This window comes from Lepidochelys kempii, chromosome 1 (genome assembly GCF_965140285.1).
Source record: "Lepidochelys kempii isolate rLepKem1 chromosome 1, rLepKem1.hap1, whole genome shotgun sequence".
NCBI lineage: Eukaryota > Metazoa > Chordata > Testudines > Cheloniidae > Lepidochelys > Lepidochelys kempii.
In genome coordinates this window covers 194,617,947-194,642,676 of record NC_136380.1, presented here as the reverse complement: position 1 = coordinate 194,642,676, position 24,730 = coordinate 194,617,947, and positions in this window count along the sequence as shown.

The following is a 24,730-nucleotide window of genomic DNA, read 5'->3' as shown; positions in this document are numbered from 1 at the left end:
TCCATGAGAGGATCTTCCCTCTTATCCCATGACTACCTCCTTTGCTTAAGAGCCTTTGGTGAGGAACCTTGTCAATGGCGTTCTGAAAGTCTACGTACACTATACGCACTGGATCACCCTTGTCCACATGTTGGTCAATCCTCTCCAAGAATTCTAATAGATCGGTGAGGCATGAGTTCCCTTTACAAAAGCCAAGTTCATTCTTCCCCAATATTCTTCCTCAGGTACACTGCCTGCCAGAGGCCCGTATCTGAGACGTTATGGAGGGTCTGTCAAGGATCATCCAACTTTCTGACTACTACCCCATGCTACTCATCTATGTGGGCACTAGTGATACTGTGAGGTATGACCCTGAGCAGATCAGAAGTGACTACAGGGCTCTGGGAGTAAGGGTGAAGGAGTTGGGGGCACAGGTGATGTTCTCTTCAATCCTTCTGGTCAAGGGTAGAGGCCCAGATAGAGACAGATGCATCCTAGAGATGAATGCCTGCCTGCAAGGATGGTGTCACCAGGAGGCTTTGGCTTCCTTGACCATTCCTTGACCATTCCTGTTCCGGGAAGAAGGACTGCTAAGCAGAGATAGGGTCCATCTACTGAGGAAGGGGAAGAGCATATTTCGATACAGACTGCTTATCTATTGAGGAGGGCTTTAAACTAGGTTTGAAGGGGGCAGGTGACAAAAGACCACAGGTTAAGTCAAAAACATGGAGACCTGGGAGAAGGGTTAGAATCTGGGGCAAGCATGGGCCTTTATAGCAGGAATAAGGGAGAGACAAGAGAGAACATAGGGGAGAATTAAAACAGTTTCTTAGATGTCTGCATACTAATATGAGACTTATGTTCTTCCTGCTTATTTTCCATGAAATGTTAATAAACACAACTATGACATAGTTGGAATCACAGAGATTTGGTGGGATGATATGCATATTTCAGTTGTTCAGGAAGGACAGGCAGGGAAAAAAGGTAGGAGGTGTTGCCTTATATATTAAATAGGTATACACTTGGACTGAGGTTAAGATGGAAATAGGAGACAGACTTCTTGGAAGTCTCTGGGTAAGGATAAAAGGGGTAAAAAAAACCAAGGGTGATGTCATGGTAGGGGGTCTGCTACAGTCCACCTAACCAAGAAGAAGAGGTGGAGTAGGCTTTTTTTGAACAACTAACAAAATCATTCAAAGCACAGGACTAGATGATGATGGGATACTTCAACTACCCAGACATATGTTGGGAAAATAATACAGGGCACAGAATATTCAACAAGTTCTTGGAATGTATTGGAGACAATTTTTTTTATTTCAGAAGGTGGAGAAAGCTACTAGGGGAGAGGCTGTTCTAGATTTGATTTTGACAAATAGGGAAGAACTGGTTGAGAATTTGAAAGTGAAAAGCAGGTTAGGTAAAAGCAATCATGAAATGGTAGAGTTCATGATTCTAAGGAATGGTAGGAAGGAAAACAGCACAATAAAGGTAAGGGATTTCAAAAAGGCAGACTTTAGCAAACTCAGGGAGTTAGTAGGTAAGATCCCATGGGTAGCAAGTCAAAGGGGAAAAACAGTTTAAGGGAGTTGATAGTTTTTCAAAGAGACATTATTAAGGGCATAAAAGCAAACTATCCCACTGTGTAGAAAAGAGAGGAAGTATGGCAAGAGACTACCCTGGCTTAACCAGGAGATCTTCAATGATCTGAAACTCAAACAGAATCCTACATAAAGTGGGAACTGGATCAAATTACAAAGGATGAATATAAACAAATAACACAAGTATGCAGGGACAAAATTAGAAAGGCCAAAGCACAAAATGAAATGAAATTAGCTAGAGACATAAAGAGTAACAAGAAACCATTCTACAAATACATTAGAAGCAAGAGGAAGACGAAGGGCAGAGTAGGGCCATTCCTCAATGAGGGAGAAAAACAACAACAGAAAAATGTGGAAATGGCGGAAGTGCTAAATGCCTTTTTTTTTACCATTTTTTTCACCAAAAAAGTGAGTAGCAATTGGACGCCTAATATAATGAATGCCAGTGAAAATGAATTAGGATTGCAGGGGTCGGTCCTGGGCCCGGTTTTGTTCAATATCTTCATAAATGATCTGGAGGATGGTGGGGATTGCACTCTCAGCAAATTTGTGGATGATACTAAACTAGGAGGAGTGGTAGATACACTGGAGGGCAGGGATAGGATACAGAGGGACCTAGAAAAATTAGAGGATTGGGCCAAAAGAAATCTGATGAGGTTCAATAAGGATAAGTGCAGGGTCCTGCACTTAGGACGGAAGAACCCAATGCACCGCTACAGACTAGGGACCGAATGGCTAGGCAGCAGTTCTGCGGAAAAGGACCTAGGGGTGACAGTGGACGAGAAGCTGGATATGAGTCAGCAGTGTGCCCTTGTTGCCAAGAAGGCCAATGGTATTTTGGGATGTATAAATAGGGGCATAGCGAGCAGATCGAGGGACGTGATCGTTCCCCTCTATTCGACATTGGTGAGGCCTCATCTGGAGTACTGTGTCCAGTTTTGGGCCCCACACTACAACAAGGATGTGGATAAATTGGAGAGAGTCCAGCGAAGGGCAACAAAAATGATTAGGGGACTGGAACACATGACTTATGAGGAGAGGCTGAGGGAACTGGGATTGTTTAGTTTGCAGAAGAGAAGAATGAGGGGGGATTTGATAGCTGCTTTCAACTACCTGAGAGGTAGTTTCAGAGAGGATGGTTCTAGATTATTCTCAGTGGTAGAAGAGGACAGGACAAGGAGTAATGGTCTCAAATTGCAGTGGGGGAGGTTTAGGTTGGATATTAGGAAAAACTTTTTCACTAGGAGGGTGGTGAAACACTGGAATGTGTTACCTAGGGAGGTGGTAGAATCTCTTTCCTTAGAAGTTTTTAAGGTCAGGCTTGACAAAGCCCTGGCTGGGATGATTTAATTGGGGATTGGTCCTGCTTTGAGCAGGGGGTTGGACTAGATGACCTTCTGGGGTCCCTTCCAACCCTGATATTCTATGATTCTATGATAAAATAGGGAAAGAGCAATTTGATCGATTGGTCCTTCAGCCCCCATTTAGATTGCGTTGATCACAACACATCTTCCATTCTTCTCGGGGATCTGGGGCTCACAGTGGATCACAAGCTAAATATGAGTCAACAGTGTAACGCTGTTGCAAAAAAAAGCAAACTTCATTCTGGGATTTATTAGCAGGAGTGTCGTATGCAAGACACAAGAAGTAATTTTTCCGCTCTACTCAGTGCTGATTAGGCCTCAGCTGGAGTATTGTGTCCAGTTCTGGGCGACATATTTCAGGAAAGATGTGGACAAATTGGAGAAAGTCCAGAGAAGAGCAACAAAAATTATTAAAGGTCTAGAAAACATGACTTACAAGGGAAGATTGAAAAAATTGGGTTTGTTTAGACTGGAGAAGAGAAGACTGAGGGGACATGATGACATGACGTGATATCCTAACTGTCAGGATAGTTAAGCACTGGAATAAATTGCTTAAGGAGGTTGTTGAATCTCTATCATTGTAGATTTTTAAGAGCATGGTAGACAAAAACCTGTCAGTGATGGTCTAGATCAGGTGTGGGCAAAGTTTTTGGCCCAAGGGCCACATCGTGGTTGCGAAACTGTATGCGGGGGCGGGTAGGGAAGGCTGTGCCTCCCCAAACAGCCTGGCTCCTGCCCCCTGTCTGCTCCCTCCCACTTCCCGCCCCCTGACTGCCCCCCTCAGAACCTCCGACCCATCCAACCCTCCCGTGCTCCTTGTCCCCCGACTGCCCCCTCCCCTGACTCCCGGCCCCAACCGCCCCCCCCGGGACCCCACCCCATCCCATCCAACCCCCCCTGTACCCCGTCCCCTGACTGCCGCGACCCCTATCCACATCCCCGCCCCCTGACAGGATCCCAGGGACTCCTACGCCTATCCAACCCCCCATTTCCCATCCCCTGACCAACACCCCCCCTGCAGAACCTCTGCCCCATCCAACCACTGACTGCCCCCCGGGACCTCCTGCCACTTATCCAACCCCCCCCCCACTCCCCACCCCGTTACCATGCCGCTCAGAGCAGCAGGAGCTCACAACCGCACCGCCCAGCTGGAGCCAGCCACGCCACTGCACTGCCTGACAGGAGCAATGGGCCAGAGCACTGGTGGTGCGGCGAGGTGAGGCTGCGGAGGAGGGGTGACAGCAGGGGAGAGGCCGAGGGCTAGCCTCCCTGTCTGGGAGCTCAAGGGCCGGGCAGGATGGTCCCATGGACTGGATGTGGCCTACGGGCTGTAGTTTTCCCACCTCTGTTCTAGATAATACTTAATAGATTACTAGATAATCCCTCCATGAGTGCAGGGGAGTGGACTAGATGACCTCTCAAGGTCCCTTCCAGTCCTACGATTCTATGATTCTATATCGTGCTCATCTATGTGTCTGATAATTCTGTTCTTTACTATAGTTTCAACCAATCTGCATGGTACTGAAGTTAGGCTTACTGGCCTGTGATTGCCTCTGGATCTTTTTTAAAAAATTGGTGCCACATTAGCTGCCTGCCAATCATCTGCTACAGAGCCTGATTTAAGTGACAGTTTACATACCAAAGTTAGGAGTACTGCAATTTCATATTTGAGTTCCTTCTGAACTCATGAGTGAATTCTGCCTGGTCCTGGTGACTTATTACTGTTTAATTTATCAGTTTGTTCCAAAACCTTTTCTCCTGATATCTTAATCTCAGATAGTTCCTCAGATTTGAATGGTTCAGGTATGGGAATCTCCCTCACATCCTCTGCAGTGAAGACTGATGCAAGAAATTCATGTAGCTTCTCCGCAAGCATCTTTTCTTCCTGGAGTGCTCCTTTAGCACCTCGATCGTCCTGTGGCCACACTGATTGTTTGGCAGGCTTCCGGCTTCTGATGTACTTAAAAAAATGTTGTTGTTAGTTTTTGTGTCTTTTGCTAGTTGCTGTTCAAACTTTTTTTTTTTTTTGGCCTGCCTAATTATACATTTACACTTGAATTGCTGAAGTTTATGTTCCTATTTTCCTTGGTAGGATTTGACTTCTAATTTTTAAAAGATCTCGTTTCGTCTCTCACTGCCTCTTTTGCTCTGTTGTTTAGCCATGTTGGTGGGTTTTTATTTGGTTCTTTTACTTTTTTTTTTTTTAATTTGGTGTATACGTACAATTTGAGCCTCTATTATGGTGTTTTTAAAAGTGTCCATGCAGTTTGCAGGCATTACACTCTGGTGACTATTCCTTTTAATTTGCATTTAACTAGCTCCTCATTTTTGCATAGTTCCTCTTTTTGACAATAAATGCTACTGTGGTGGTTTCTTTTGTATTTTCCCCCTACAAGGATGTTAATTTAATTACATTATTGTTGCTATTACTGAGCAGTTCACCTATATTCACCTCTTGGACCTGAACCTGTGCACCACTTAGGACTAAATCAAGAGTTGCCTCTCCCCTCGTGGGTTCCAGGATTAGTTGCACCATGAAGCAGTCATTAACGGAATCTAGAAATTTTATGTCTGCACCCCATCCTGAGGTGATGTGTTCCCAGTCAATATGGGGATAGTTGAAATCCCCCTTTATAGGTGGGTTTTCTGTTTTTGTAGCTTCTCTAATCTCTCTGAGCATTTCACAGTCATCAGCACCATCTTGGTCAGGTGGTTGGTAGTATATTCCTACTACTATATTCTTATTATTCAAGCCTGGAATTTCTATCCATAAAGATTCGATAGTTCAGTTTGATTCATTTAAGATATTTACTCTCTTTGACTCTATGCTTTCTTTCACACATAGTGTTACTCCCCAACAAGCATGACCTACTCTATCATTCTTACGTATTTTGTACCCTGGTGTTACCATGTCTCATCGGTGATCGTTATTTCGCCAAGTTTCTGTGATGCCTATTATATCAATATCCTCACTTAATACCGGCCACTCAAGTTTACCCATCTTAGTAATAAGACTTCTTGCATTTAAATACAAATATAAAATGTGTCAATATTCAGTTATCTACCTTCATGTGATGTAAGTAGTAGATCTAGGATGCAGGAGAGAACTTGGGTCTGAGTTAACTTTTTGTTTTGCAATTTCCTAATTTTCCCTCTTTCTGAAATACTCTAAAGTATATTAAGAGAATAAAGAGAGGTAGCAATTTTATGTGTATAATAGTTTATTGGCTGAAAAAAGACTTCTGCATGTAAGTTATTTGAATAGGTCTTAATGAGCTGAAACAAATGAATTGCATAAAATGCAATGCTTAAACTTGTCTCCTAGTTATTCTTTAAATTGCTGCATCTGCGGGCCCTAGTTTTTGACCAATAAGTGTTTAGGGTGGAAAAGGACTGAAATCTGTGTGACAGAGGACTGTAATTGACCTGCAAGGTTAGATGATATAAAACTGCAGACATGCAACTTTGTTTGGAAAATGAGCATGCAACTGTGGGCCGAAATTGCATGCTCTCACCACATAATCACATGCAAAAGTGGGCAATTATGTTTATTTGTGCACATCATCACAAGCTAATTAGGGGCACGTATCCAGCCATTTGTATGCGTGGTTGCACAAATAAAGATTTTAAAAGTCAGTCCTTAAGTATAAGAGGCATTTAATTGTTTGATCAAGTATACTCAAGAGGATGAAATTCACCCTTAGCTGATCTAGATTTAAAAGACCTATGCACCACTACGGTCTCAGGATAGGATATAAGTAGGAGTTAAATGGACGCTCCTTGTGCTGCCCTTTTGCATAGAGGTGAATTTCACCCATGCTCACCCATGCATTCTTAACAGTTTCCTGCAATCAAAGCTGTAAGGAGTGCATATGATGGGCTATATTTTGTAAGCTTTCTTTCTCCAGCAGTTGATAAAGGACTGAAAATATTTAATGAAATACTGGGGAAGTTGAGTTACTTTTTACAAATCTGAGTAAACCTCTCCCTCTGCTCTTCCGGATCATCCGTAGCATCTTTTCTTTTGTAGGAGTGCGTGGTGAAGTTTTTCATTTGTAACAGAGTGCTGAGGGCTAGCACTTAGCACTCCACTCACTATTAGTACTAATTATGTACTGGAGCAGGCCTAATTGGACAGAGGTACACCAAAGTGGGGCTAGTGAGTCAATGTATAAAATGGGAATCTGTATAAAAGGGCACAGGAAGGGCAGGGGGGATACGTGGGAAAAAGAAAGAAAAGGCTAGGAGAGGGTGATAAAGGGGCTCTCTGACTAGAGGCATCTGATATGGCTCCCTCCCTTCGGAGAAGGGATTATAAAGTTGAGATGTAGCGTGGAAAGCTGTGGAGACATGGCTATGTGTTGGTGGAGGGATTGAAACTCTGTAAATAAGCTACATGTGGCATTTACAAGCAAGGTGTCAGAGCAATCTGTGTTTCTGGAAGAGGCAGGGATGTGGCACGCTGCCCCATCACCATTTGGTGCTTGTCCAGGGTTTGTGAATGGAGATGCTGGTGTAGAGATTTGGCAGTTTGGGTGATGGAGGAAGGCTGCAATGGCTGGTGGAACAGTGAAGAGAGCTGCAGGAAACCCTGCAGACCTTCCAACAATCCCATCGTGCAGTGAAACAGTCCTTGCTCGCCTGGCAGGCGGAACAGCAAAGGAGCCTGCAGGAATTGATAAGGGAGCAGGCCAGGTTGAGCAACTGCTCCTGTGAAGTTTGGTGAGTCCTAGGATGGGAAACGGAAATGGGGCACAGGGGATAGGATTCTGTAAGGTGGGACCTGCAGATGACTCTGAGGTGGTTTTGGTTACTTTCGAAAGTGTGGAGGCGGGAGCTGGCTGAGACAGAACAAGGTGGGGCCCTTTGGCTGGTACCCTATGCAACTGGGGAAGCACAGCCAGCATATAGGGTGCTCTGTGATGAGCAGGTGAGAGACTATGATGTGGTTAAGGCAGCCATCCTGGACTGGGTGGGTTTGTCCATTGAAAAATACAGGCAGAAATTTAGAGCGGCAAAATGGACTGGGGGGTTACAGCCATGAGCATTTGCACATAAATGAACAGACTGGACTACTTGTAGGTTAAGGCCAGATATCCAATTTGTGGGGTGAGATCATGGACTGTGTGATTCTGGAACAGTTTCTTCAGAACCTTCCTAACAATACCCAAGAATGGGTTAGGTGGCATTAGCCAGTTAATCTGGGTGCCACAGTTAAATTTACAGAGGGGTTTCCAAAGATGGAGGTTCCCCGAGTGAGTCAGCAGTTTAAGGGTCTAAATCTAGGGAAGACTGGAGAGCTTATGAGTGGAAAGAAGAGGGAGAAGCTCCAAGGAAGTCAGTCAGGGGTTTGGGAATAGTGTGTTTTCAATGTGAATGGGAAGGACATATAAAAAGAGACTGTGCAAACCCACAGCCCATGAATGGACACTTTTGTGGTTGGGCCAAGAGCCCCCAGGCAGGGAAGAAAAACGAAAGTACCTACCATCTCGGTAATGGCAGGGAGCCAACATCAAAGGGGTCTAGTGGACATGGCTTCATTCTGTTCACTAATCATGTGGGAGTTACTGGAAATCCCCCTAGATACTTCCTGGAGCAAGGTTCCAAACTGCTGCACAGTGGCATTTAGAAGCAAGGTCTCAGAGCAGCCTGTGTTTGTGGAAGAGTCAGGGGTGTGGCATGCTGTCCTGTCACACTTGCCAAATTCATATGGGCCTTCAAATCCCATTGGTGGTTAATAAAAAGGGGATTTGAGGATATTGATCTAGTATGAAAATTTCTTGTTGTAGCTATCCTTAAGGGTCACATATATGTGAAGTTATTAGTGCACCACTACTGACTTTGAATAGAGTCCCTTTAGTTGCAATTCCTTTGGCCATTACAACTGGGATTTCAAGCTTTTGGTTCTACTCCGCTCCCATCATCATCAGTTGTTGGTTTTCCCTCTGATTATAATTTTTTCTGCATTCCTCTGACCTGTAGGTCAATTTAGATAATAAATCAGCAACTCTCATTATCTATGTTTTATCCTGATCCAATTATTATAGAAAAACTACACATCAGGAGTCTGAGTCTTCTCTTGCCCCAGTGACAATCAGGTTCCACTGAAGTCAAGGTGAAGCGACCTTGTTCCCAATTACCCTGTGCCTTGTGTTGTCATATGCATGTGCCAAGTGGGTGTCAAACACTACCAGATCATGATACATTACCCACTGCTTTGGGGCGAGATTGGGAGAAATGGCAGGGAGGTGATCCAATGCGTCCTCTTTGTTCCTCTCAGTGACTCACTAGATCTGTGTTCTTCCTCTGAGGGCATTTTTCAGTAGTAGAGGGCTTCAAGCATCTACACAAAACTTGCTGCTATTAATACTATTATTCCAATAGTTCAGGCAGGAACCCAGGTGGGGCATAGGGCTAAATCCTTTCCAAATATATTGTAAGAGATGGCCCCTGCCCCAAAGAATGTGCAATTTAACCTTTCTGTTTATAGGAACTACTCGCTGCAGCCACTAGGTGTCAGGATGTTTCTTTTCCAGGATGGCGGGGAGACAATTTGTAGATGTGTAATCCTATGTGTTGCAATAACAGTCCTACTCTTTGCCTCCCCCAAACAATCCTCCTTAGTCCAACTGTTGGATTATCATGTGATCAAAATTATAGAAGGGACTACTGCAAATACAGTCACCAGTAAGTGATTCTTCCTACTATTACATTTAGCCACCACCAATGAAACAGGTCTGATATGGATCCTGTACCCCCATCATTCCCACCTGCTGTGGTGGTCTCAGCCCAAACATTCCAGGGCCGTGGCTGGAAGGGCTGTGATCTAGGAAATCGAGGAAAGCACACTTGAACACAGGACCAGCCTTTTTATTCAAAGTGTTCCATTGATATCCTGTAACCTTCAAATCACTGAAATGGGTGTCCTAGCACCTACTCCTTCTCCCATTTAAGTCAACTAGAGTGGAATCAAGCCCAGAGAGAACCATTTTGAATTATAATCAAATCATTTAGCTAGGCTCTGGGAAGGCAGTATAAACCAATGGTTAGAGTCAGGGTTTGGAAGTGTGGTTTCTATTCGTGATTTTCCTGCTGACTCTGGGTGACCGTAGAGAAATCATTTAATCTCCCTGTGACTCATCTCCTCCATCTGTAAAATGGAGATGTTAATGTTTGCTTACCTCATTGCTGGCGTGAGGCTTACAGATATTAATTAACCTCCTTCAGATCCAGTTTCAAAGGTGCTATAGAAATGGGTATTGTTAATAATGCCGTAATACTCAACACTTGAAATAAAAACAGAGAAAAGAAAAAGTTTATTTAAGATAAATTATGCAGTTGTACATTTTAAAATGTAACCAGATTGAAAGACTCTATTTTTATGATCTGAATGGCATGCTTTGGGACATGCAGGGGATGTCACATAATATTAGTTCAGGTTTTGGAAACACTTAGGCCCAAATCCCCAAAGATAGAGATAGATAGATATAGGCACCTAACTCCCATTGGAATCAATGTGAGTTAGGTGCTTTTATATCTGTAATGATCTAGCCCCTCTTGGTCTTCAACTTTGCTCCCAGAGCTTTACTTGAGCTGCTTAGTTTAAAATTGCCTCAGAAACGGCAAGCCCTCCTGTCTTCTATACATTTTACCTATTTTAAAATATCCATTCCAATATATTATTACAAGTAGCGTAATGTACAGTTTACAAATGCAGTACCTGATTCTGATCTCACTAGTTGCATACTGCTATTTTATACTAAAGTCAGTGGACCAAATCCTATTATAAAGCAGCATAGCTCCACTGAAGTCAGTCTGAAATCAGCTCCTGATCTGGCCTTGTGTGGTTACATTAATGTTTGCAACAGAAAATTCAGGCCAGCTGTTGACATTTTAATGGTTAACCCTTTCTTCCCAATTCTAATCCTTCATGCATGGATGACATGGAGGAAAACCATTGAAGAGTTATCCTCATGAGCTACAGTCACTTCTCTCAGTGTTCTTCCGTGTTCTTCTTTTTTCTCTCTCTCCCTTACTGCCTAATGTGAATATTTTAAGGAACCAGCACAAAGATCTGTGTGCACGGACTATCTGTATTTTAATTAAAGGCAAAAAGTAGGGCTGGAATCCAAACCACCCACCCACGGCCACCCAGATTTGAGGAAGCTTGGATCCACAGTGAACCACTCTGGTGAATCTCTAGCAGAACTGTAGAAATTACTGGATGAGCACGTATAAGTTATTTAGAAGAATACTTCACACATATAATGAAGCCCCTCAAACATTCCATGATAGAGCTACATGCTTTAGCTATTGGAAAAACACCAGGCACCCTTTAAGCCACATCCTGAATAATGAAAGGAACTTAAAATTTGCCTTACCATATCAGACCAGTGGTCCATATGTAGTATCCTGCTTCCAGCAAAGACCTGTTCCTGATGCATCAGAGGAAAGTGAAAGGTTCCCATAATGCACCTGGTCAAAAGCAGTGCTGTACATGGTAAGGAGAATTCATTTGACACCTTCAGTGATCATCTGATACCCTGAAGTATAAGAGTGGATTAAACCTTCTTGACATGCACAACTACAAATATTAGTGAGTGGTAGGTGGGATTTTCAAAAGCTTTCAATGTCTGTCTAATTGAAGCTCCCGTTGAAGACAAAGATAAAACTCTCATTGACTTCAGTGGCAGAAAAGTTAAGCCAATTCTGAATACTTTTGAAAATCTCACCCAAAATGTATTCAGCCTCTTTTTAAATCCACAAAAAGAAAAGGAGGACTTGTGGCACTTTAGAGACTAACAAATTTATTGGGGCACAAGCTTTCATGAACTACAGCTTGAAGTGAGCTGTAGCTCACAAAAGCTTATGCTCAAATCAATGTTAGTTTCTAAGGTGCTACAAGTCCTCCTTTTCTTTTTGAGGATACAGACTAAAACACGGCTCCTACTCTGAAACCACTTTTTAAATCCAGTTACAGACTTGATTCATCTCTGTTACTCCAGTGTAAATCAGAAATGGTAACTCCACTTAAGGCAAGGGAGTTACACCACTGGGAAAGCTGATTAACTCCAGTTTGGGCTTTAGTGAAGTTACTCCTGATTAACATTAGTTTTGTCAGAGGAGAATCTGACCTATAGTATTTTAGCACTACTATCTTCTGTAGCAGTGACTTCTACAGGCTAATTACATGCAGTTAAAACAATTATAAAATTGTATTTAAGTTTATCTGCCATTAGTTTCCAGGAAAAGAAGTAAGAATTCTCTTATTCTGGGATAATGTAAATAGGAGGGATTGATACATTTTTGTTACAGAATCAGAGACTGTAAGAGATAGAAGGGACATATTCAGGCACCTATTCCATTCCTGACAGATGCGGGATTTATTCTGTGACCGATTTATCAGGGCATCATGTCTCTTCTAAATCTTCTTTGCATGCTAAATAACTCTAGTTTGTTTTATGGGATTTTTATCTCTCTCCTCATGAAAATCCCACTCAGACCTCTTGCCCTCTTCATTTGCTTATTACGGATCTTTTCAAACCCGGCTATATTTTTCTTAAATTGGACTTTGAAAAGATGTTTGAAATTGCTAATACAGTCCATGAGCTTCGGTGCACAGAATCATGACTCCCTCAAGTTGCTGGACCTAGAAACCGTAAAGCTTGTGACTCACTGAGTGGTAACATAGTGACTTTTTCAGCACCAGTGGCGAAGGCTTGTGTTTTTGATGTGGCAAGTGCTGGGTTTGAGCCCTCTGTGACTTGGTGTAAATCACCACCGTTCCATGAAAGCCAATGGAGCAACACAGACTTATACCAGCTGAGGGTCTGGACCCACTGTAACCACTACAGTTACATCAGGGTAAACGAGAGGAGAATCAGGTCTGTTTTGGTTAATAAAAAAAAAAAAATCTAGGGCTATATTCAATCCTCATTTTAATCCATGAAACCCCACTGAATGAGTAAATGAGACTGAAATTTGGCCCATGATATCACAAACATTGTCATTAATTCCCCACAGCTTCTTGTGAAGAAGCCCAAATCTGTTGACCTTCAGGATATCCTATACCCACCCCCCACCCCGCTTTTATTTGAGGTTTTTGGGAGAACTGGGTGCAGTGAGGGCTGGAACTTGTGGGTGCTGCTGGGTATTGTCAAGATATGGCTTCATTTGGTTTGTGTTTTCATGTCATGATACTTCTGCGGTGCCTACAGCCTAGAATAGGTATGTTTTGTTATGAATCTAAATAAAAATTAGCACACTTCACTATCTCACTGATCACTTCCTCTACCAAATCATTAATAAATACATGAAATAACACTAGAACCAAGGCAAGCCCTTGTGGCAACCCACTTATCAACCACCAAGGACTGTTGTTTGCTTCTAGTTCATAGTGTTTAACACATAATAATAGACTGCCCCTTTTCCTGTGGAAAACTTATTCATTTCCAAATGTCAGATCATTTTAGACTCCAACGGGTTCTCACTGGTATGTAACTTCTGCAGTTTTCCCTGCCATCTTTATTAAAAATACATTATTGGCAATGTTCTAATTTTCAAGATCAGTTGTTCCTAAGTACTGATTCTAAGGAACTTGGGCTAAAAATTTCAAAGGCACCTAAGTCCCATTTTCAAAAGTGATTTAGGTACCTAGGTCTGATATAGGCAGAGCACCTCATTGGCACCCATAAGGCTGCTTTAGCTTATGGCAGGGGCTGCATTAGTCCCAGAAGCAGCCCAAAATTAGGAAGGTGCAAAACTGGAATACAGCCACATTTGGCCCTTCATTCCTCCATCCTAGGCTGTGCAGCATAGAAACTGGCTCATAGACCTGTCATCTCATTTGCAATCAGATAACATCCTTACGGCAACTCTGGCAACTGCTGACCTAGAATAGTCATATTAGGATAGTGTCAATATACTTTTAACTTCCTAAAGTGCTCCAAAGGCCACTGGTTGTCTAAGGCTATAACTACACTTACTGGCGATTGACGCTGCTGTGATCAATGCAGCAGGGGTCGATTTTAGCAGGTCTGGTGAAGACCCGCTAAATCGACAGCAGAGCACTCTCCGTTACTCCACCAGAACGAGAAGAGTAAGGAGAGCGTCTCCCATTGATGCAGTCTTGTGTAGACACAGCAGTAAGTCGACATAAGTTACGTTGACTCCAGTTACATTATTAATGTAGCTGAAGTAGCGTAACTTAGGTCGACTTACTGCAGTAGTGTAGACAAGGCCTAAGGACCACAATGTGGTGGAAACCCTTGAATAAACAAAGGGCTACAACCACCTCGTTTAGCTGTTCGGTGCTTTCATCCGCATTAATTAGAATGGGGAAAGGAAAACAATCCTAAATCAAAATGAAACCTCAAAAGTTCAATTTAAGAAAGGAGTAGCTCTTTATCTAGGTCAGTGCTTCTGAGCTCTCTAAATTCTATCACCATTCTCCTCAAAGGATTTTGCATCTGTAAAGTGAAATTCTTTATCTTAAGCTCTAAAGTGAAAGGAAAATTGTAAAGAATTGGGTAAAGGTTTCTTTCCCCCCACTTGTTTACTAGTTGGGTTACTAGTTTGAGCCCAGATCTGGCTCTGTCTTTCAGTAACACTGGTATTGGCTTTATGCAGTTATTGTAATGTTGCTTTAATAGGTTCATATTAATATGTGCATCCATTGTACAGGTTCCAAATAAAATTCACCCTGTGTAGAGAGTCAGCATGTGTTACATGTCCCTCTCTGTGCCCAGTCTGGCTCTTTAAAGGTATAGAGGCTTCCCCAGTTCAATCCCCAATGTCACACCAACTCAAGGCCTACACACCATTTAAGCCATATTTTCGAGGATTAAGCGGGATTTAAGTGTTGGAGGGGTCTTGTGCTGGTCCTCCTGATTCCTTGTGCCAAATTTTGAAAAGTCTTTTTAATGTAGGGTGCCTCTGTTATTGGGCGCTCAGCATGAGCCCCTTCATGGTTTCAAGCTACAAATCCAAAAAACAGAGGCACCCACAGTTAGAAGACACTCTTGAAATGTTTGCCCCTAACTAATAAATAGTGGATGGTCTCAGGTGTCTATGGCCACCATATACAAAACAAGACAAATGCATTATGAAAAGTACTTGTTATAAATGGAGAAACATGCTGCGGGACTTCATTTATATAGTTCAAATGATACAGGTATGTCATGGCTGCAGAAAGCACTCTTTTGAGCCATTCCACTGAAGTCAAGATAAGTGACAAGTCATTTGTTTAAATGCACATCAGGGCATAAATTCTGCTCCGTTACACCAGTGTAAAGATAGAATTATTCCACTGACTTGTGTGGATTTACATGGGTATAACTAATATTGCCAACCCAAACTTTCAAAAATCATGAGTCAGGCCCCCCCAAAATCATGAAGGTGGCTTAAAAATCATGAGATTTTCAAAAGACAATACATTTTAGGTTCTTTTTACTTGCCTTCTGGTTTTGAGTCTTTATGGCTCACATTTTCAAGCTTTTCTCTGCAGATATCAGGGCTAGAAACTTACTTTTAATGAAAACTGAGATTCTCCCATAACATGACTCCAGAAGCTGTGAGTTTAAGAAAGGCATGAAATATTGCAAGTCTCATCACAAAATTATGAGAGTTGTCAATGTGGGATAATTGAGAGGAGAATTTGGTCCCAGACCTGACTGAAAAATGTAATCTAAGAGACAGCTGTTTCATTATGAAATGAGTTAGGTTTCTGAAGTTAGTTCCTAGTGGAGAGGTATCTGAAAACCCACTTTCCCCATTGTAGGCATCAGTGATACAGTAGTCTCTGCAAGAAGGATAAAGATGGAGCTGATAGAACTGTTATTTCCTCTCTTCAGTCAAGGTGTTTTTCCTTCTCATGCAAGTCTACAAAATTAAGTCAACCTAAGTTACTTTGAAGTACAACCACTGCAGTAATTGAATCAGTTTTACACATCCACACTACACTCCTTATGTCAGCAGTGCATGTCCTCAACAGGGGTGCTTGCACCGTCGTAACTGCCAGTGTGGGGTTTCTGAAATGCAGCAACAGTCAATGTAAATGACGCAGTGTCTATGCTGACACTGCATCAATCTAACTACATTGACTTAAGCACTATGTCTCTCGCAGAGGTGGAGTTCTTAAGTCAGTGAAATGTGTGAGTTACATCGGTGGGAGCTATATTTTAGTTTGGTAAATTGCCTTATGTTGCCACTACTCTGTAGTGTAGATCAGGCCTCAGTCAGGTTTTGGGTAGATGAGGGAACTAAGAAAGTTGTATTGTTACTGCCTGAACCTATATCTATTTTGTGCTTAAACACAGGGCTCTGGGCCTGTGAGTCTGGCACCCTTGACCTGGACTCTGGGCCTGTCAATTTGGCATCCTTGACCTGGACTCTGGGCCTGTCAATCTGGCACCTTTGACCTGTACTAAACCAAGGAGAGTAGGGAGAGCTTAATTTCAGTGACATTTTTATTGACATCAGGATTAACATATGTGATTAAAAGCAAAGTTGATATGCTGCAAACAGAGGCAGCTAACAGGAGAGTTTTGGAGGGAGTAGCTGGAAACTCTGTGTCTAGAGAAAGCCAGTGATGGTGCATTTGGCCTGTCCCTGGGTTGTTTGGTTCACTGTTGTTTTCTGTATATGGGTTGCTTAGCTGGACCATGGGCCCCTGATTAAACAGGGCGCTTTGCTAAAGGCTCTGTCCCTTAGAGCTTTGATCAGCCCACCTGTTTGAAGTCTCTGAGTGGTTAATTGCTTGCTGATGGCAGAGATGACCTAAGGAGGGAAGACGTGGTATGAAAAGTCATACTAGGCAAAGTCTTGCTAGGCAAACTTGTTAGCTCTCTCTGTTCATGGCTCTCAGGAGAGTTTTGTAGGGAGCTGAGAAAGAGAATGTGAGAGGCTTACTTCTAGATTTCAGCACTATGTTACATCAAGATGGCCAGCGATGAAACAGAAACTGGCAATGGACATGCCATGGTCTCGCTTCAGGCAGGAAAAAGAAGGCATTTCTTGTGCATGATGTGCAAACTGGTGGCTGTGCTGGAGGAAAAGATTCTTGGATTGGGGGGCAAATTTAGCTGCTGCTGAGAATCAGAGAGGCTGAGGAGTTCTTACACAGCCAGGTTCAGGAAACATCAGTACCTCAGGTTCAAGGAAGAAAGGAGCTGGCCACCAAGGAACCAGAGAGAGAGAGAGAGAAAGTCACAGAGGAGGACTGGTGGCTCATACAACTAGAGGCAGGAGGTCACAGTGGCATTTTGTATGGCTGGATGAAGATGGGCAGGCTGTGGCCACCAGAGAGAAGAGAAACAGGAGGAATTCCTCACAGCTGGAAGTTTCAAATCCATACCAGGTCCTCAATATGCAAACCACCTCTCAAGATCCAGCAGCTCCAAGGCAATGGAGAGATGTTTGGAATAGATATGTGGATAGCAGCTCGGCCCAAACTTTAAGAAAATCAAGTTTGCTCAAAAAGAGCTTTCCAGCCATCCAAGGAAGACAGATGATCTTGTTGGAGATTCAGTACTCAGGAGAATCCAAATAACATTCTGCAATGGACAGGTGAAGAACAGGACAGTGTGTTGCCATCCTAGCACCAAGACACACGATGTCATTCTAAGATGGGATAGGCTTCCGAAGTCAACAGGCAAGGATCCATTGATGATGGTTCATATTGGCACTACTGACACTGTGTCACAGGATATCTCACAGATAACAGATGACTTCAGGGAACTCGGAAGTGTGCTGAAGAAGAATGTCCAAGAGATCCTTCCTGTCCCATGAGTGAAGGAAGGCAGAAGATTCTGGAGTGAACTATGGGCTAGGTAAGTAGTGGAAGACAGAGGATTTTGGTTTTGTGCAACATTGGTCCACCTCGGAAGAGGAGGCTGTATAGTTTGATGGCCTCCACTTCAGTAGAAGAGGGATCCATCTCCTTGGGGACATGCTGGCTAGTAGTCAGGAGGATGTTAAACTAATAGCAAAAGGGGAGGGTAAAAAGAGGGACGATATGAGTACTAAGCACAAAATCAAGATGCTGAGAAAAATTTAATCAAGGAACCAAAGGACACAAAAAGAGAAGAAATTCTTGAATTGCCGAGACACCAATGCTAGGAGCCCGGGTAACAAACGAGGAATTGGAATTGCTTATTTATGAGCATACATTAGATCTAGTTGGTATTACTGAAACCTGCTGGGACGATTCACACTATTGGAATGGTAAAATCAATGGTAAGAACCAATTTAGGAAGGATCAAGTGGGCAAAAGGGGAGGGGAAAGGGCACTCCATCAGAAATGGCATTATCTGTTTCCAAGTCACTGATAATTTTCTTCTGAGTTATCTTGAAAGGTTATGGATCAATGTCCTAATGGATAAAGCAAAGAGGGGGTATTAGTTGGTGTCTGCTACAGACCACCAAATCACACTAGAGAAAAGGGTGACTGCCTCCTTATGCATCTACCTATAATGTATTAGAAAGAAAACTGTGTGATCATGTAGGACTTCAATTTGAGTGACATATGCTGGAGGTCTCATGCTGCCAGTATTGAAATATCCTTGGAATTTCTAAACATTATAGATGACAATTTCAAAGCTCAAAAAGTGTTGCAGCCAACATGAGGGAATTCTGTATTAGACCTTGTCTTGACAGATAGAGGAACTGATCTCAGAACTAAAAATTAATGGTAGCTTAGGTATAAGTTATCATTACTTGAGCACATTTATAATTTGCAAGCAGAATAAAGTCCAGCCATTTATATATTAGGGGTGTCGATTAATCGTGGTTAACTCATGCAATTAACTTAAAAAAATAATAGCGATTAATCACAGTTTTAATTGCACTTTTAAACAATAGAATACCAATTGAAATTTATTAAATATTTGGGATGTTTTTCTACATTTTCATATATATTGTATTCAATGTGGTAACTGAAATCAAAGTTTATATCATTTTTATTATGAATATTTGCACTGTAAAAATGATAAACAAAAGAAATAGCATTTTTCAGTTAATCTCAGACAAGTACTGGAGTGCAATATCTGTCATGAAAGTGCAACTTACAAATGTAGATTTTTTTTGTTATGTAACTGCACTCAAAAACAACAATGTAAAACTTCAGAGCCTACAAGTCCACTCAGTCCTACTTCTTGTTCAGCCAATTGCTAAGAGAAACAAGTTTGTTTACAGTTACAGGAGATAATGCTGCCCTCTTCTTATTTACATTGTTTTATTTTTGAATGCAGTTTTTTTGTGCATAATTCTACATTTGTAAGTTCAATTTTCATGATAAAGAGATTGCACTACAGTACTTGTATGAGGTGAATTGAAACATAATTTTTTTTTGTTTTTATACAGTGCAAATACTTGTAATAAAAATAAATATAAAGTGAACACTGTACACTTTGTATTTTGTGTTGTAATTGAAATCAGTATATCTGAAAATGTAGAAAACATCCAAAATATTTAAATAAATGGTATTCTATTATTATTTAACAGTGCAATTAATAGTGATTAATTTTTTTAATCGCTTGACAGCTCTTATATATATATGAGAGAGAGGGAGAGACAGAGAATGGCTGTCAAGTGATTAAAAAATTAAACACGATTAATCGCGCTGTTAAATAATAATAGAATACCATTTATTTAAATATTTGTGGATGTTTTCTACATTTTCAGATATATTGAATTCAATTACAACACAGAATACAAAGTGTACAGTGCTCACTTTATATATATTTTTTATTCACTAAAGGTGAAGTGTGTGTACAAGTGTATGTACACACACACATGCGCACACACACACTCACACACACACGCACATACACACTTTAAAAAACAATGTCTGTTCAATTAAATTATAATTTGCAATGTGGTCAGTCTGTCCTCCAGAAACCTCTCTGAAAAATATTGCCAGGAGGAATCCCTTTAAGATTCAGTAATCACTGGAAGTTGAAAGAAACTTTTCATATGAAAAATCATCAACTATTATATTGCGCAACTTTATGAACTTCCAAACGATATGGTCTAAACTGTTCTGTTGAGCTCTAGCCTCACTTTCCTAGCATCAGATCAATACAATTTCTGTTGAAGAACAAAGTCTGCTACAACAACCAGAAAACATGGTATGCGGACACATTTGTGAGCAAAATTCTGCTTTCATTGTAGCCAATGATGCAATTTTACGGGAATGGAGGTATGTTTTCTTAGAACATTTCCTTACTGAAATGAATATACAAGGAGTATTATAGAGATTCCTGTTACATGTAGTAGGACTTCAGTTTTACAATCTTGGACTCTCCCAATCCTGCAAAGATTTATGGACATGCTTAGCTTTTCACATTGTGAGTAGTCCAATGCATTTCAATGGGATTGCTCACTGTATGTAAAGTTACTTACCTGTGTAAGTCTTTGCAAGATAGAGACCTTAGGACTGATCCTCCAAGTATCTCTGTGTCTGTGGCCCCATGAAGACAATGGGGCTCTGTGCAGGTATGGGATCTGCCTACATGGAACAGCTCTGGGTAGACCCAGATCCTGAAAACACTTCAGTATATGTGTAACTCTGCAGTGGAAGTACAATTAAAATAATTGCCTAGTATATATACTTATATCTAGCCTTATATATATATATATACTTATATATATATATACTTATATCAAGGATTTAACATTTAAAACAAAAAAACAAAAAAAATTTCTAGAACTTTCTAGTTCTTTGGTGGAGGCACATTTTGAAAAATTTTTGAAATGCCTTCATGTAGCACCAGAACCTTTTCTGATTTCTGTCTGATGCATAGATTGCACAAGAAACAATAATAGGAAAAAAATTCTCTTTGTGAGAAGAAGTTAGAAGTGTCTTCAAGAAGGATGCCCAAGAGAACCATCTTAGCACTAGAAGAGAAAACTGATTCTTGTCCAAATTATGGACTCCTGCAGCTCCCACTGAAATCAGTGGGACTGGTAAGTGCTCAGCACCTAGCTCTCTTTTCCAACAGTTCATCCACTGTTTCTTGTATAATTTTCAATGTTGTTGTCACTTTGCAGAATTCCATATTAAGGGCCTGAGTCTGATCTGTCCTACCCTGGTGTAAATCAGTTGACAGCAATGGACTGACTTCTAAAATTATGATTTGTCATGATTTACTGGTGCAGGACTGAATCTTTTCCATCCTAGGCTGCAGACCAATCTAATTTTTTGGAGGGGGGTGGGTCTCGATATTTGTGGGGAAGATACAAACATTTCTATAGGAAGTAGGGTTTTTTAAATGGCACTGGTTGAAGCTGCTCAGAAGTTTAGGATGTTGGAATTAATCCTTGTTGTGGTGATGAACAGAGGGGCCAGTGAGTTGGTCAAAGGTGCATGATAAATTCATTTACCACATCATTCCACAATGTATTACATGGATATAATTTCGTGCAGAATGGAGATATAGTGGCCCAAATACCATGGTAGTTCCTCCACTCCAGATGCACCTTGGCTGGGGTGAAGTAAGAGGTCAGGTCAGAGAGCAGCCACTCACCATGGCATGCTCCCAGGTAGATTTCTATTTCAAAGTTACTGCTGGTAAAACCCGCAATAACTACCCAATCTGCACCTTCTACCCCACCGCAGAGACTATTTGTGTGTTGGGGGGGCACAAATATGGAGCAGCACAGTACCTTTATATCATGCAAAGAAAGAGGCAGAGAAGTGGCTGAGTAGAGAACATGCTCTGCTGGGATGATGTCTGAGTCCCCTAAGTATCTATTCCTCCATCACGCTCCTTTCCCGCACATGGGGGATGTCACTTTAACCCTGGGTGTTCTCATTTGTATGGCGAGGGACATGTTTTAACCTCCCAAGGGGCTTATTTGCAAGATAGCATGTAGTCTCATGGATGAGAGAGACAGTTCATCCCTGTTCAGAGGACCTACAAAAGGCCTACGCACCACTTATTCAAAGTCGGGCCTAACTGACATGTAATTGGTGCACAGACTTTGTGCTTGTCCTCTGCACACAGGTGACTATGTGATATGTTTATTTATGTGTTTATTTAAATTGTACTTAAAATTCTCTTAAAGTATTTCTCATCTTTCTTTTAAAACCACGGGCCACCAATCTTTTACCAGAACACCTCATTTTCTTCAGTCAGACACAGATACAGTATGTCCCCATTATCTGCAGCAAGCAATTTTTACGTGGATTTTCAAATGTTTATCAGCCCCAATGAAATGTATTCAATAAAAATTTTATTTTGACACATTGTACATGTTCGTATTTTAGGAAAATACTATAGTAGAAAGGGATGCTTACAAAAAGCTTGACAAAAGAAATAGTAAAGCATAAAATTATCATTCTCACATACTGAGAGATTTTTCTCCTCAGAAATGGGTTCTCCTCTTTTTTTTTTAATTGGTTGAGCACCATCTGTGTGCTCTGTTTCACAGACCATACAGAAAGGCCTGAGTAAATATTTTCAAAAATACCCAAGTGGTTTAGGAGCCTAAGTCCCACTTATTTTTTTTTTAATGTGGCTTATGTACTTTTGAAAATTGTAGGTATGTTCTCTGCTCCATGGAGTTTGCAATGTATGGTCAAAGGGAGTCTTCCCATTGACTCCAAAAAGGTTCTGGATCAGGCCTCATTTTTTGAGGTACTAAGTATCTCCCACAAAGAGTTGAGTGCTCACTATCTTGTGGGACCCATAGACTGCTCTAGATTATGAGAGACAGATTACCTCAGGATACTGTTTGCAGGGAGGTAACAGCACAGCTACATAAATGAGCTGGGTTTTATCATTCACTCCTAAAATGGTTGAAGCTGGGAAAATGGGGACAGCAGTATTTATCATATATTTTGTTCTATACATAGCGAGTTAAGATGATCCATGAAAAATACTCGCACTGTTTTTGAGTCAAATACTGCTGGTTTTGTTCATTCATTTGTTCATTTGTTTTGTTCATTTGTTAATTCAGGCAACACTCCTGTCATCTCGAATGGGACTGTACCACAGCATCAGCCCTAAAACTGGCAAGCCAAAAAAACTGACCCACCTTATCTTCTTGCACACAACTGTGAAGTCTTTTCAAATACAAGGTGCTCCTGTGGGGTCACATTCAACAGTTGCTGCTGCTATGAAATCCACCCACACGTGTATCCTAAGATGCTGGGAGCAAGTGTCTCCACGTGAAGACATCAGAAGAGGGTTATCTGGTAAGAGATATATAGAAAGAGCATTGGTAGTCCTGTTGCTTTGGGAATCAACGTGAAAACTATAATGGACTTCAATGGCCTATAGTGCATACAATTCAAATCTGCACGTCTTCCAGTTTCTGCAGCAACTGAGGCAGGGGCCATCTGTGGCACTTGTGGCCCTCAGCCAGCAATTGTTCCTGTGAGGCAAAATTCACCCCTCCACAGACACAGCACAAGGCCTGTGCTTAAGCCATCACACTAGATCTAGTGCAGGGGTGGACAAACTTTGTGGCCCGAGGGCCACATCTGGTTATGGAAATTGTATGGTGGGCTATGAATGCTCACAAAATTGAGTTTGGAATGTGAGACGGGCTGAGGGCTCTGCGGTGGAGCCAGAAATGAGGAGTTCAGGGTGCAGGAGGGGGCTCCAGGCTGCGGTGGTGGGGGTGAGGGCTCCGTCTGGGGGTGTGGACTCTGGGGTGGCGCTGGGGATGAGGGTGCCCTGGGCTGGGACTGAGGGATTCGGAGGGCAGGAGTGGGATCAGGGCTTCGGCAGGGGGTTGGAGTGCGGGAGGAGGTCAGGGGTGCAGGCTCCGGGCAGCGCTTACCTCAAGCAGCTCCCAGAAACAGCAGCATGTTTCCCCTCTGGCTCCTACACGGAGGTGCAGCTCTGCACGCTGCCCTGTCTGCAGGCGCCGCCCTTGCAGCTCCCATTGGCCGTGGTTCCCGGCCAGTGGGAGCTGCGGGGGCGGCGCCTGGGAAAGGGGCAATGTGTGGAGCCCCCAGCTGCCCTTACATGTAGGAGCCAGAAGGGGGACATGTCGCTGCTTCCAGGAGCCGCTCAGAGCAGGGCAGGCTCCCGACCCTGCTCCCCAGCTGCAGCACCGGACTGGAGTAAGCCCCAGAGCCTGCTTCCTGGCAGGAGCTCAAGGGCCGGATTAAAACATCTGACAGGCCAGATGCAGCCCACGGGTCATACTTTGCCCACCCTGATCTAGTGGTACATAACTGGTGCATAGATCTTATTCTCTCTATCTGCACAGGTGTGAATTCCATCCTTGAAGAATAAGTGAGCAAGGCTGCTTCTCAGAGGCTAGTTTTTCTGTGTCAGCAAACAATAGATGAGTGTGTTTAAAATATGCTTTTAAAATGTATTTAGTTATTGATATTAAAGAAAGGGCTCATAGTGCTTGTGAAAGATGCTAGTGCCTTGACAGCCCTGGAAAGTCAAGCCTTGATTTTAACCACAGGTATGAAATAAGCTTTTAACAAAATAAATCCCTCTCATAAGGTCTTTCATTGGGCCAAAGCAAGGAGTGGCAAGATTTTGTAACTTCACTGTACCACAGACTAACCATGACCCTCCATGAAACCCAACTCGAAGGTAGAAGGTTACAATGAGGTTAAAGCTTATATCGAGTACCATGTGCCAGGACAGGATGAATGCTGGAACATTCAGTGCAAGTATTCTTGTGGGAGTATCTAGGCTGGTATGGATGATCATAGCTATTGGGATTATTAGATGCAGCCAAAATTTTAAAATGAAAAAGAAATGCTACCCAAAGTGAATACAGCTGGAGTATTTGGCCTTAATCCTATTATGCCAAAAG